The following is a 16,308-nucleotide window of genomic DNA, read 5'->3' as shown; positions in this document are numbered from 1 at the left end:
GACTACAGCTCAAGAGTGCTGTGATTTAGAAAATCAATAGACAAAATTCAGGTAAAAGACATGCAGAATTACAGAGTCATAAACAATGGATTAAAAATATGGGTGAGATCTCAGAAAAAAACCCAACCCTTAAGTAATCTGAACAGGTACACAACTACAGATGATAAAGGATTCTTAACTACAAACAGTTAATTTCTGGATTAAAATTTTTTAAGAAATGTATGTTATTAGAAAAGTGAACCACCTCAAGGAGGAAGCACGGTTACGTGCTAAGAGTATTAGAAAAACATAGCCTGAGAGAGAATATAGGTGGCTGGCTAAGAAAAAGTGAAATATGAGTGGTTACATCAGCAGAAAATATAAAAAAATTACGTTAATGCATGCTGCCTTGTAATGGGAAAGTAACTGGACTTAGTTGTTTTATTTTCCAGTTATTCTGACAGACAGAATGACCCTTACGCTACAAGGCAGGAGAGATGCTGAAAGGCACATAAGTGTCTAAGTTGATTAAAATAGTAAAGAGACATTATTTGCAACAGTAAGCAGCCTTAGTTGTTTTCAGACAGTGGTCTAAAAGTTTAAGAATCACCAACTCACTGAGCAGGATGAGGAGCAACACAGTTGTTCCTCTGATAAAATTTTACTTTAACGTGAGATGCTGTAACACGGAGACAGAGGTCTTACAAATAACTTTGGAGAAGGCAAGCTGCCACCGCCGCTGCAGTCATTGCAGGCAGCGCTTATCTTCAGCGCCCAAATGCTGGATGCAGGAGACTAGTTACTGAAATCGTCAAGATGGTATGGGAGACATGGAAGTCATAAGAGCCGACCTGGAGAAGACCTTGAGGGTTCAGTTGAACATACAAACATCTGTCACCCAAACACCTCTGGAGCGAAAGAGTCATATCCCGAGTCCTCCAATCTCAGCTGAGGAATGCCAAGCAAGTTCATACTGACGAACACCAAGAAAACAAGGTTTAATTTGAAAGTGTCCATTAGCTAGTGTTCCAGTCTAAGAAAATTTTTGAACATCATCTCTCAGCTATAGTGTTGAATATCTCCTAATATGTTAACAGCCTCTTCATAAAGCAACTTTTCAACAGTTCTGCGTACTATAAACTCTTAAATTGATACAATCTCCTATCAGTATTAGGACACAGAAGTAAATTTTACTTTACTGGTATGCAGAAGTGTATGCATGGAAGCTCAGTCAAAATCCCGGTAAGTGTATAAATTTCTCCATTCAAGGAATGGGTTTTCACTATCTTACAGTCTCTTAGCAACTTTCCTACAATCATATTGATTATAAACAACATTTGAAATGATGCCTGGCCGTAGATGTTGGGCCAACCATCTTTCCAGCTGTCCATTGTATATGGATAATTTTGGCATCTTTAACATTTGATGAAATGTTAAAATAAGGAGAAAAGGTACTGATTTCTGTTACTGCATTTGTTACACATTTCAGAGAGGTTATGACTATGACTTATTTACACATTCTATTTCCTCTAATTTCTATGCATGGTGTGATCCTCTAAATCTGATAGTTTGTTTCTTCTCCTATTAGGGAGACTGAAATGTCTTAAACAGGACCACAACAAATATTGAAAGACAAATATCAAACAATGAAATACGCTTCTTCAACACCAGCTTTAACAGATGAACAATTATTTGTGCTATTATTCTTGAACCATGCTGGATTTAGCAAAGCAAATTCACTGCCTGTAATTTGCAACATATTCTGGAAGAATTTTTTTAAAAACATTTAAAAGCTCTAATTTAAAATGCAATGTCTTCTGTTGTACAGCTTATAAAAATCAACGTTGCTGACTGAGTGTAGCTAAATAAGTGGAAGCACTTACACGACTATACAGACCTGGTAAACTCAAGTTTTGTTTCATTTTAATCACGTTTCATTCTTTAAAACTACTCCATTTTTTCACATCAGAGGATAAGATGAATGAGCTGATTGACACGTCTATTCCTGTTCTTTAGAATAAGTATTGTAATTGTTTGGTCTGTATCTATAGTTATATCATTTAATTGATGTTACAAAAAGGGGCAGTTTTGGTCCCATTTGATTCTGTTTACTCCAAAAAGGAGAGAAGCAACAGGGGTGAGACATGGATTTTAGGTTCTGCATGTGCGCAGGGCAGATCCTCAGGCAGAGGAGCTCAGAAAGAACCAGTGGGAGTATGCCGTAGGAGACTGGGGTATAATCCTACTGGCACATGCTCCTAGGAGGACCCCTTCTTTTTAGTTCAGAGAATCAAAGATGAGAAATTTTGTTTCTTCTGTGCATGCCACAAGTATCAGAGTAAGTTGTTGGAAGGAACATGCTTTGACAGAGCAACATCTCTCCAAGACTCTCCTCTGCCACCAGGTCACAACATGTTTTGGCAAACTCGCTTGGAAGGAGATTCTGTTCATCACATTATCTGCTGTAGGTAAATAACACAGATTATATAATATAATCTTATGATATAAAGAAAGAAGATGAGACTCATGGAGCCAAGATGGTGAAAAACCAACACCCTCAGTGGATGAAAATGATGTGGCAGCTGCTCTCATGAGGGAGTTTGCCTCAACAGTCTTAGCCAAAATGTTAGTTTGTCTATGATCACTGAAGTTGCTCTTTTGTCTGCTTCCTAACCTCTCAGAGATGACTGAGACTCAATGCTGATGTACGTGAATCCAGTTTGTAAAATTCTATGAGATCATTTAGGTTTAAAGATGGTATCTAAATACAATTTTTTGAAATAAATGTACTGTAAATTATGGGACAGCTTTGATTTACAACTACTTAAGGGATTTTAAATGTTATATTTCATACAGTCACTTTGAGAATTTGGATGCTACAAGACTTAGTAGTCCCAGACAATGCAAAGCTAGAGGGAGAGCAAATTAAAGGCCTATGATTTCTCTTTCTTTGTAATGATATAGTTCACCAAAACCCATGTTTAAAACAAAATGGCTTTTTCATTGGTCAGTCATTTGAGGAAATAGAAGCAATTGAATGGCACATTGATTTTAAATTTCCTTCTTCCACACTTCAAGAGTATCTTCTTTGGGAACTAACAATGAAATATTGTTGTTTTATATCCACTTCTAGCTATGGCATAGTACTTCACAAACCATGCTTGCATACTGTTATGCAGCATGGACCCCAGCAAATTAAGCTGACCTCATATTCCTCTTAAGTAAATAAAGCAGTGAGGGGTGAGACAACATTTTAGGACTAATTGTATTTAAGTTAAGCTAGGGACAGGCAGCTCAAGTAGTTTAAATGTAGCATTGAAAAATTTGTCAGAACAGATCTTCTAAAAAAAGCTGAGCCAAAGACTTCAGCTCTTTTCTTCTGTTGCAAGGGAAGTATCTACATGGACCCTGCCTGGATTAGCCATAAGGCCAGAAGAACAGCTATATCTAGTCTAGTCAAATATTCCTGTCTCTGACAGCACCAAAGATGAGGGAAGAGTATAAGATTAGGCAAATTATGTGTTCATACTCTCCCAGTCTCCAACAATTTGCAGCTCATATTCGAGTCAAAGGTGGTATCTCTATATTTAAAAGTCCTTGGTGGACTTTTTAATTAGTTTGACCATTTACTTTGAACCCATATAAATATTACTACCCACCGTATTCTGCAATAACCAGCTTAGGTAGCTAGTTGATGCGCTAAACCTTTGGAAAACAAATGCTCTTTTAATGTGAATTTTTACTCCATGCAAATAAAATTAAGCATCTTCTAAAGAAGGTTAAGGTTCATTTAAGGTCAGAAAAGGTACTTCAATATATGAATCCTTTCATTGTTTTCTCAAACCAGTTTGGACCGCAGGAAAAAGCTGGTAAACTGTGTATACTTCTACAAAGCAGCAATGTAATATATTGTTTAGCACAAACTAGCTAATAGGGGTGCTTGCTTTCAGGTAAGGAATCCCATTGTTGTGAATAAAAGAAATTATTCTTTGGTTTTTTTCTTTTATTTGGAGGAGTTGGCTTACAGTCAAGGAATACAATGTTGAATTTTGGATGAAAAAAAGGTATAAAGAAGTTATCAGATGCATTTTAATTAAGTTGATGGTTTTAACTATGAAATTCCTTTTCCTTTAAGGTGTTGTAGGTTTTTTTCTAACAAATTGATCTAAAAATAGTCTGTGTCTTTTGTTCTTTTTGTGATGAACAAAATTTAACTTTCCTTAGAAAGTTGTAAGTGACCTGTGATCTCTAGGTTATAAAAACCAGCTTCCAACTCATTTCCTTCTTATGCGGATACATGCCTGAACACAGTCCGGTTGAAATGCTGCAATCCAGTCATAATTTACAGACTTGTGATGGAGACATGTCTCTCTGCATCTTCAACTGCGAAGGTTACTCTGCTATCAGGTATGATGCCAGCTGCACTCCAGACAGCCTACTTTGGGGTAGTCACTTCCACCGTAGATAAGCAGTTCAGGTGATTAAAGAAAAGCTACTGTGTGTGAGCTATCATTAATCAAATCCTTCACATGCCCTTAGTGAAGAAAAGTTAGATAGGAGGAAATGAAAAAGGAACAAAGAAATCCCCCATCTTCATAGTCAGAAATTGTTATTTTGTGTTTCCTCTCCCATAAAAGAGAGGGAAAACACAGTTATCATCATCAAACACAGTAGTAAATCCAAGGAATTATACAGTACTCTTCAGCTCAAAACCCTGAGAAGCTTATAATCACTAATTAATTAAGCCCTGCAGCATTTCTGGAAGGGATATGCAGCTTGAATAATGCATTTCTCAGGGGATCTAAACTGTAGGCTTTTCATGTGACCCACAGGTTAACTGGGAAATTCTGGATCCCATCTATCTCAAGACCTGAGATGTTAGTGTATTTTTAAACTTTTTCAACTCCTGTGAAATACTCTCACTGTGATGCCTGTCCCACAGAGGGGGAGGAAACAGAACACAAACGGGTGTGTGGTTATAGCAACTGCAAAGTAACAGAGAAGGAAAGTAATGGGAATTTAGAGCCGATTGAACTTTACTCCACGTGCTCAGAATTTCGTTTCAGGTTCGGTTGTCAGGGTTGTTTTTCCAGAGAATTTCTTATCATGCAAAGCAGGCCAGTTAAAAAATTTTATAATTATTATACGTGCCCCACCTTCATTAACACCTTCCATAGGTATAAGGTATAACACAGCTACTAAGGGCCACAAGTACTTTTACAGATAGTATGTTTGCTGTGTCAAAACATCAGTCTGGTGCAGAGTCTGCTGTCACTTAGATCAGTAATCTAGAACAACTTTGGTAAACTCATTAAGTGGGATCAGATCAGCACTTAAGTTTAGTCCAAATGTAAAGTGACAATATGAAATAATAATGGTCTCTGAGAGACAGAGAGGCAGAAAAAATATTAATATTTGTGGCCTAAGTAGCAATGAAGGCACGTTCTGATGCCTGCTCAACTGGATTTTTTCCTTTCAGATATATCCAAAGCACAAACATGCCTCTTAGGTTCCTCCAATCTTTTAATAAACCTAAATTCTGCTGCTGATTTATAAAATACTTTCTTATAATTTACAATATTTAAAGGGCTATCCATCCAAAAGTGTACAGAGAGATTCTCTGAGCCGCCGTCACAGTAAAAGTAGACATCTCTTACTTTAAATATGAATTATCTGATCAACTGTCAGAATCTGAATTAGAGTATTAAATGATATATTAATGATCAGTTTGTAGTATTGATTTATAAAAACTTGAGCCACCCTCTCAGAGGCTGACAGAAGGGAAGGTTTATGTTAAAGTACTGCTGTTCCAGTGTAATGTGTGCTAACCAAGAAGACACCAATACACATTTTAAACAGTGCACTGACTAATACAGTACAGATAACAAAAGGGAAAAATTAAGCAAACTGGGAAACTAAAGGAGTGATCCAGATTCTTCTCAATTTAGAAACATGACACTTGTATGGGTTTTCTTCCAGGTTAGGAGAAGGAAATTATCCTTCTCTGTTTCAATACCTGGTCCTCACCAAAACTGATTAATCTAAGGAAAGCTCTCATACTCCAAGGAAGTGGTTAAAAGTTCCAAGGTAATTAAAAGTGAAAACCAAAAAAAAAAAAAACAAAACCCAAAAAACCCCCAAACAAACCAACACCTCAAACATGACTTTAACAGTCCACAAGTACATAAGTGGGTGAGACAGATCATTAGCTGTGTTTGTTCTGTTCAATATATCTCCATTTTGCATTAATCCAACCATGATCTGTAGATCTCGAATTCATCCTGTGATAAACCTAGGCTTTGACTTTTTATTTTAATGCATGTGCTAGCTACATGCATGGCTACATGACTGTGCTTTTTAGAAACACTTGCTTGAAACAGTCCTAATGCTAGCATACTTTCATATTAAGTCATTGGTATCAATTACTGCACGCAGTTTACTCATTTTGCTTGATAATCCAAATGTCATCATAATTTTATTATTCTCAAATCTGGATGCCTTCTCTGCATATCCAAAATTATATCAGCCTCTTGGCAAGTGTTCTGTATGCTCCTGTCCCCCTCCCCCAGTTTTAAACTAAGACCAGACAAAAAAAGCCATACACACAGACTCTGAAAAGGTCAAGTTCTGCTCTCCGCAACAGCAGCATACCCGAATATAGATTTAGGCCCTAATGGCTGGTGTCTGTCAGACTATCTGATGACGGAAAATGACAGTAATTTCTCCCTTTCAGTAGTTACTGAGTTATAAAAAAATAACATTAGAACAATAAAAGTGCTGCTGAGTAAAGCTTCGATTATAGGGACACAAGTATGTTCTCATTGATCTAAAAACAAAAGTAGTAGAAAAGCAGTCATAGTGAGTATATCAACACAGATGATGGCTTGTGGCTTCCATAGCAAATCTTCTGCATAGCACTTTTCCATAAATAGAAACAAACACATGTCATTGTAGGTCCAATTTAGTCTGAAGCAGACCACTTAAAGGCCACCACATCATGATATGTCTGTGACTCAGTTAAATCACCATCACCACAAACCTGTGTAGAAGACAATCACTTGCTTTATGCAAACCTACGACCTGACTTGGTTGCATAAATGTTTTTGTCCTTGTTCTTGTTGGTAGTTTATAAATTTGAATATGATTTGTGTATTTACCTCTCCTTAGCTGATTGTCATCTTGCAATATTGAGACAGATTTACGTTTTCTCTATATCTGTGTTCGGTAGAAGTTTTTGTTCTAAACCAGTACATTTCTACAGGCCTCAGAGCACCACCCAGACAAGAGACAGCCATGCCCTCTGCTAAAATCAAACCATACAATTTTCAGTGCTTTTTCAGTTAAAGTAGAAATAAGCAAAAAGCAAAACTTTGTGAATCCTTTTTCATTTTCACTGGGTCTAGCATTTATGCATACAAACCTTACAAAGTGCCAGCTAGGGAATAATGTTGCAAATACTAAAAAAAAATCAACATCTGTTTTCTTTTATTGTCAACTAAAATAATATGTGAAATGCATCTTCTGGAAGTGACCCACAACAAGAGAAAAAGGAACTTTAAATTCAGTAAAAGAATTAGACATGTAATCTGAAACTTGGTGCTGTGAGATGAAACCAAGTGGAAAGAAGGGATACAGAGGTCTGATTCTTGATGGGGGTAAATTAATGAAAAGCCTTTGCAGTAGACCTATACCAAAGAAGAGCAATGTGGAATGTAATGACATGATGACATATGGGGTTTGCTATATGAGTTCTTTCTATGCAAGATTTCTCTATGGAACTTCTCTATTGCTATGTATTCTTCCGTATTCCTCAAACGGAGTATTTAAAAATATGGTTATGCTACTATTTTAATATTGATATTTATGTCATTATTGGTATTATGTACTACCAGCAAGCTCCAGATGGGTTGGGACATCACTGGTTTCAGGCACCTCAGGTTTCATAAACCTGAACTGTCTGTTTCCATTCATAAGAGCTGATCAGACAAGAACTGTATTGGGTTTTGGGAAAGGTATTTAAATCATGAAAAGAGTGAAAAATATGGTGTTCTGCAAGTCTAACTCGACTGTCATTATACTTGATAGTTTTTTACTTTCAGCTGAGACTGGAGGAAAAGGGCAATAAAGAGTAAGTGGCTTCAGCTGAGGACAAGAGACCTTGAAGGAGAGGATTGGAACAAAACTGTTGACAGAAGAAAGAATATCCAGAGTAAAGTCTGTGTCTTGGCAATAGAAAATGGATGCTTCTCTGCTCATCCAGTCCTTGCTATTGCTATGCGGTCTGTACTCACTTCTCTCTAATATTCTGACTGGTGGCTTCCAGAAGTATTGTCTGGACCTGTGATTGCGTTATTTTTGAGGTAGGATGTCTGGAAAAACAGACTGCACAGTTTAAAAGGGTTTTCTCAGGTTTTACTTCTCATTAACAGAGAACAGTACCAGTGGTAATATCAGAATTGTGAATATGGATTCTTGATGACTTTGTTTATGATTAGTGTTTTGTATTTACCTGCTGTTGATGTATCTATAGGTTTCAAAGTGCACGGCTGCAAGGGTGCAGGATCAGCTCAATCTGCAGGTAGTAGAAGCAATAGAAGCAAGCAGACCCAGTACAGCTGCCTGGGCACTCTTCTGCTGCTGTGCATCTACCCAGAATACACACCCGTAAGTGTGCGGTATTTGCCTGTGTGTGGCAAGACCCTGAGGCTTTGCTCAGTAATGGGGGTCATAAAATGATTTTGAAAGTCTCTTTGAGGGCCTTCAAAAAGTAAAAAATCATGAAGTCTTTGTTTCCCAATCTCAATGGGATGTTGGTACAGAAAGCTCATAGAAAGAGGATGAATCCTGCTGCTTGAAATTGTGTATGATTTGGGTATTACGTGGTCAAGTAACAAATGTAATTGCAGCCTTTAGAACTTGTGTGTGCATCCTGTCATGATTTTAGGTACTTCCAGTAAACCCACAGTGCTGTTCAGATTCTCCTGTGCACTCACCAACAAGAATATTCTTTTGTTCCTTTTTCCATCAAACCTAGGTGAGCTTTTGTAGGGATATCCACAGATCCTGACTGACTACAGGACTTTCTATATTTCAGACTTTGGAATTCCTATCTGACAGCTCCACTATATATTGGTGCTGGAAAATCAAGAGGAATGTAGTCCTAATATTCAAATGGCTTGGTGTTGCACAAGTGTCTGCAAGTCAGGGAGGAATTGAAGCACACCTGATACCACCAATATTGTAAAATTGAGCATTTATTCAGAAAAAATCCCTGATACTCCTGAAATTGCCAGAACTGTATTTTCTTACCCCTAAGTACCTTAGCTCCAGGAAATACAGAACAGTTTTTGATCAAACTTTTCTGGCGCTAAGAACAACAGATAAAGACCAAATTTGAAAAACTAAGATTAAGCAGGTATACTGTGATAAAGTTACAAGCAACTGAAAGAAGGGTAATAATGGAAAGTGTTGGCCTTTTAACATATCTGTTGCTACCAGCTTCAGACATACTCTAAAAAACCCCTAGATAAACAGATAAAACCACTCAGACAGCTTTGGTCTCTATCTGGGCTTCCTCTGATTTCTCTGAGCTCTGATTGAGACAACAAAGAATTGTTAGTTTCCAATGTGTCACTTATCTGAAGTCACAGAAACATTATCTTTACTCAGCAAAATTCACTTTGCTTTTGAAAATCAGTTCATTGAACCAGATGACCTGCAAGACTAGATGGAAAAGGATTTGATATGCACAGTATTTAGTTCTTCAAAAATGCATATAAGCTCACTTGTTTCTATTGCTTAAAGAGATACAAGTATTTCTCATTCACAGTAACATTTGAAACATGGACAGAAAACATAAAGCTTCAGCTTTTGCCCATTTTCATAATTTGATGTAATCTGCTGCATGGCTTTCCTTATTAAAAATAGAAAATATGGAAATTACATGCATTAGAGTAACATGGATTTGCCAACAAGCCATGAAACCTTTCATTGCCTTAAACAGATTATTTGGTATGGGTATTCTTTAGGCAACTAATATTTGCCTAAAATGCAGAGTCTGAAAAGCAATTTCACAGAAACATAAAGAAGGAAAGAATTTATAATCATAATTATGAAGCCATGCCTCAGAAGATGATCAGTCCTCAAAGTGAGTTGCAAATTATGAAAGGGAAGTATACGAACGGAATATTTCTTGATGATTGTTTTTTTTAGACTGTGTATTAAGTCGTACATAAAATTGTTCCTTAAAGGGTATCTGTCAGTAGAAAGTCAAAGTTTTTGTGGTTTCTTTTATAAACTGTATTTGTGATAAAGGCTTGCCACAGCTGATAAGAAGAAACATTGATAGGACCCTAGTACCTAGAAATAAATTCGGCCCTGTTGTATGGAGTAGCATATTTCATGTGGGAGAAATAGTAATCTATTTTTAGTTCAGCTGTACTCCTAAGAAATGCACCTTTCCTCCCACAGTAAGAACTTATTGTACTTTCACACCTCAGTGGATTGTTAGTAAAGCACTTCAAGCACAAAATCCAGTAAGATTCAGTCAAGCGTATTACAGACTTGAAAGTCACTTACTGAAAATTGCAAATGCTCTATATGAGTTAGTTAAGTCCAATTCCTCCCTGATTAGTACAAATACTTCAGCTTTTCCTTCTCATTCTTTGGTCAAATCCCCCATGTGCAGTATAAATCTCTTTTCAGTTTGTTTGTGTTTTGTCTTATGAAATTAAAAAAAAACATTAATTCAAATAATGCTTATTTAGCAAGTTAAGTTTCCAAGAGCATTTCGTAGATAATATGCAGCTCAAGCTGAGCTTTCAAAAATCATTTTATATCTGATGATCTTTATACCCAAGTTTTTCCACTGTTAGGAATAATTTTCTGTTCACAGAATAAATCAGGCAGTTAGTCTTACCATTGAAAAAAACCCAGTAATGTCAGACACTTTTCATCATATAACCTCTTTCTGAATTGCTTATAATGTGCATAGTAACTATTTGAAATGAAAACTTGTTATGATTGTATCAAGTTGGTTTGGGGTTTTTAAAATTATTTTATTGAAATTAGTTTATCCATTTTGAAGTGTAGAGCAATACAGTTCTGTCAAAATTTAAGATTTCCTTAGCTGTTTCTTTGAAGAAGAGAAGGAACTCCACACTTTGGAAGATGTGCCTTTGAAGCCAGCGCAAGCATAATCCTAGAGAGAGTGGTAAGATAATCAGACCGGGTTTGGTCAGGCTGCACTTCCAGGCAAAACATCCATTGGCACAAGTTCCGTACTTGGTAACATGTCCTTGCTAAGGTTTTCTTCAGGTTTACACAAAGTCAGCCAATCTGAATGATCTCAACTATACTGAAAACTAAAACAATACCAGACTACATCTGAGCACCAGCACGCAATCAGCTGTGTCTGCTGATAACTCGCACCCTTCCAAGCAATTCCTAGGAATCCATCAGAGTTTAACACAAGTTGGGGATAAGTCCCAGATACATAGAAAAGTTGGTGCTACTCTAGCATGTTTCTGTGGCCTGATTCCCCAGCCATATCTTAGCAGGCCTCGCCTGTTCACATGCACATGCAACCTCAATCCAGCTGTGGGAGCAGTGGAGATGTCCTCATTATTTTCCATGGCTAAGCAGACAAGGAGGAAGTATAATCAAAGAAGAGCCTCTCCTCATTCTGGGGGTCTTCCACTGGGCTTGCTCCAGGAAGACACTGCCTGTCATGCACTGACTGGGAAGCCCAAACTGGATATGGTCCTCCTAGCAAGGTCTCACATGGGCCAAAGAGAGGGGAGGAATCAGCTCCCTCAAGTTGCTGACTATGCTTTAGAGTCACCAACTGTGTGAATATCCTCCATCATCACAGAGGTGCACTGTTAACTTGAAGCCAGCTGCTTCTCCACCAGGACCCAAAGGTGTTTTTCTGCAAGGCTGATCCCCACCCAGTCTGTTCCCAGCCCATGCTGCTGCATGGGTTGTTCTACCCCAGGTGCAGGTCCCTGCTCTTGCCTTTGTTAAATTTTATGAAGTTTCTGTTAGCCTGATTGTCCAGTTTGTGGAGGCCCTTTTGAATGGCAGCTTTGCTCTCCAAATTATTCACCTATGCCCAGTTTCGTGTCATGCACAAATTTGCTAAGGGTTGTTAGTGACGACATTACCCAGTATTGGTCCTAGTGCTGTCCCATGATGGCACCACTAGTACACACCTGTCAGTTCTGTACTGCTAACCTCAGCCCTTGGTGCCTTGTGATCCAGCCAGCAATCAAGCCATTTGTAGTCCATTTCTCAAGTCCGCGTCTCACCCATTTCCCTTGCTAAAGTGAACAACATTGTTTACCTCACCTTTTCTCTTGCCCACCAAGGCAGTCTCACAAGTGCCAAGCACAGAGGGAAGAATCTTCTCCCTCAACCTGCTGGATGTCCTCTTCCTTGTGAAAGAGCACTGCTGACTCCTGCCCAGCTTGTTGCCCACCAGGGCCCCCGGTCTTATTTTGCAAAACTGCTTTCTAGACAGCCATCTCCCAGTTTATATTTAGTTGCTTGGATTCATATAGGCAACCATTGCTCCTGTACAGGTTGGACTAGATACCCTTTTGAGTTCCTTACCTCTACTGGATGTCTGGCCAAAGGGATATCATCTAGTGGTCCATGCCTGGGTGTAGCTGTACACTTCTACGGGAGAACTTATCTTGGGCCGCATATCTCCGGGACACAGGGCTCTACCCACCCTGGGGACAGTGATGCACAGACATCAATATGATGGATACAAAATGTCCGTTTATTTAGCTGCGTCACATGCTTATATAGCTCTTGCGCTTCCTGTTCCTGCCACTCCTATGGGGAGGAGTCTATCTTTCTGTCACATCCCGTAATCTTCCGGTCGCCGATCCCTGTCTATTCCCCTACACCTGGGGTTTCAGTTTAGTGGGTCCCCTGACCAACATTAGAACTGGGCCTCATTTAGCCTAGGTCCATGGGAGGAAGTGAGGATGCCTGAGATGACTGTAGTCTCGGGCACCTCTGTTCATTACCATCACTTGATTACCTATCCCCACGGCAAAAGCAAGGCAAGGGCAACACTCCAGTGAGTGTCCATTCACCAGAAGTGTCAAAGTCGGGTTTGGACATGCATAATGGTGGGCAGCATATGCAGTGGGACTGGGTTTGGGAGGACAGTGAATGAATCTGCCTTCATCTTGTGCAACTTTGTCCCATTGACTATATCTAAGATAAAATGTTGCCCCAGAGGTGTACCTCTGTATAGCAACCAGCTATGTCACAAATCAGGGTACCCACCTATGGGCATATATGCCAAACTGAGGTAAACATAGTCAGATACACAGGCCTACCAAAAGTGAATGATCCTTGCAGACATCTATAAATGGCTATGACTGAAAATCTCCACTGACCTGTCCATCCCCAGTAAAAGGGCATGCAGCTGTTTTCAGCACGGTTCCAAAGCCACTCAAAAAGCCCCCTGATTTTCCACATAAGCCCAGAAGCAAGAAGTACAGCTGGAAGATCCAAATTTTTCTTGATTTTCAGGACATAATTTATACATAGAAATTGCTATAGCAACTTACCCACCTCTTTCATTCATGTGTTTTCAATAGTCTGCAGCCCAAACTTTTTGCAGTCCACCACAAAATCGCAACTTTCCCTGTCTGCTCCCGTACTTGATGCATGCCTTCCCCTATCCCCAGTTCCTTTTTTTTTCTGGCACCTACCCCAGTTACCACTCTCTGTCAGGGCTTTGTAGAGTCCATATTTGCCCATTAGGCAGCAGGGCTGTGTCTTATCTGTCATTTAGGAGCCAGGTCCTCAGACTCTCAGACAGGGAAGGTTCACGGTCCAGAAATGAAGAGCAGGAGATGTAAATCTGGGTGTGGACTCTTCCGTTAACCACCACCTGGACTCCCATTTGCATTCTCACATTCTAGTGAATCATGGTGTTCATGGTTATCTATAGAACAGCCCTCCAAGGCCCCAGTGGATGTCTAGGAATAGCAGGAATTCAGAGGTGCCCTGAAGTGTGTTAGCAGTGAGTAAGCAGGGTGTTTAAAGGGCAGCCTCCTAAACCTCACAGACAGGTTGATGTGTCATGAATGGGACAAACAAGAGAGGAATATATACCCTTAAGTTGTATAGAAAGTAGGTGCCAAGGCCAATGACAACTAACAGAGATACAACAGGCCAGTTACTCCAGGGAGTAATGAGTTTAACAGTCTAGGTGTGAGTTACCAGCTGTGCCATGCTAATTAACCTCAAGAGCAAAGAATGGGTTTGGACATGTTTTATTTACTAGTGTAAACATAGCTGTGGACTTCCCATTCTCAGTAACTTTTCTTTAGGAAAACACTAGTTTGGGGCATATAATAGCAAAACACATTTTGTATTGCAGTTGTACTTGGTTGAAAGCCTTGAGGAAACCTGTTAGTCTCAACTTTTACAGTAACTGTCCTCTGTGCACTTAACTGTCCTTTTTCTAGTGAGCAAGACTTCACATCACTACCTTATAAAACAAAAAAGAATGTAATTTATGTTAGAAAGAAGGTTGAAAATTAATAAGAAAATAAGACAATCAGTAGTTTGTGCAAAATTATACGTTCTAGCATAGAAAATCTAGGTCTTACATAGCCTCAATGCTTTTGGGGATAAATGAGGCATAATTTGGAACCTGACTCTCTTCTCTGGAGTAACCTAGTTCATTCCTTCCACAAGGAAATATACCCACTTTCCAGTGTTTCTCTGCTCTTTAGCCAGTAGTTTGTAAGTGATTAGGAAAGCGGGGCATGTCCCCCTCAACTGGTTAGTACTGTTTAAAGGTAATACTACACCTACTATGTATTTGAAGGTGATCTGTGCTGTAAGTATTAGGGGCTTTTACTCCCGCCTGTTGATGAGAACGAGTTAGGAAAATAAGGCAAAAGAGACTTCCAAGTTCAATAAATCCAGGATCCTGCTATTTCTGGCACCCAGAGTGATAATTTGCCTAATTTGTTGTTGATAACCATTAAATGAGTTGATCTTTTTTTAAATTCTTGCTGTATTTTTTGTTTTGGTAATTTTCTGTGGCAGTAAGTTCCACAGTTTAAGTTAATGAATGGAAATCTCCTTGAATCACTTTTTAATTGAGAGCTTTTTAATGTCATCACATGTGTCGTATTTGCATTATGAGACAAAGGAACAGGATTTTCTAATTTCTAATGCTTTTCTTATATAATGTACTTTTATCATATCTCTTTCTTCTGTTTCTTCAGTGATCAGTCCTAATTGCTCAATATCTTTTCATATGCAAGCATTTCCAGTCCACTGGTCATACTTTTCAATGTCCTAAGAACTAACCTAAGTTCTGCAATGCCTCTTTTGGGATAGGTGATCAGCACTGCGCAGTCCAAATGAGGTCATATCATTAATTATAAAAAGGCATTATATGCCAATGTTAATTACCCTATTAGTCTTCATGTAACCTAACTTTTTGTCGGACTCCCAGATACAGCTGCATATCAAGCAATTTATAGCAATTTCCAGGTCTGCTGTAGGAGTTGCTTCCATAAATTTAGAACCCTCTGAGATGTCAGAGAAGTGTGAACTTTCCTTTTCAATGTGAAATGAAACATTTATTATGTTGATGAGTAAACTACTTGAATTAGGCCTCTCCAAAGTTTCTTTCAACCTCTGTGACCTTTCCTGACTTAAATGACTTAGTGATATCTGTAAACTTTAATAGGTAAAATCATTACTGTCCTACAGCTCTTTTGAAACTATTGATAGACACTGAACAATAAAAGTTTGAGTGAAGTAAAGTGCTTGCAGTGTTTGGTTGGTTGATTTGGTTTTTAACTGGTCATTTAATTGTTCTCTTCGGCCTTTTCTTCATGACAATGTTGCCACTTCTTTCAAGATTATTTTGTTTCATAGAATCATAGGATATCTCAAGTTGGATGGGACCCATAAAATTCATCGAGTCCAAATCCCTGTTCCTTGCAGGACTACCTAAAAATAAACCATAAGACTAAGACCATCTTCCAGATGCTCCTTGAACTCGGACAGGCTTGGTGCCATGACCACTTCCCTGGGGAACCTGTTCCAGTAAGCAACCATCCTCTCAGTGAAGAAAGTTTCCCTAATGTCCCATCTGAACTTCCCCTGATGCAGCTTCATTACATTTCCTCATGTTCTATCACTGGTCACCAAAGAGAGATCAGCACCTTCTCCTCCACTGCCTGCCTTGAGGAAGGTGTAGACTGTGTTGCGGTCAGTCTCAGCCTTCCCTTCTCCAAGCTGAACAAACAAAGTGACCTCAGCCACTCCTCCATAATT

The sequence above is a fragment of the Phalacrocorax carbo genome, chromosome 2, assembly GCF_963921805.1.
Source record: "Phalacrocorax carbo chromosome 2, bPhaCar2.1, whole genome shotgun sequence".
Taxonomy (NCBI): Eukaryota; Metazoa; Chordata; class Aves; order Suliformes; family Phalacrocoracidae; genus Phalacrocorax; species Phalacrocorax carbo.
The sequence above is the reverse complement of the archived record's forward strand: the minus strand, read 5'-3'. Positions refer to the sequence as shown.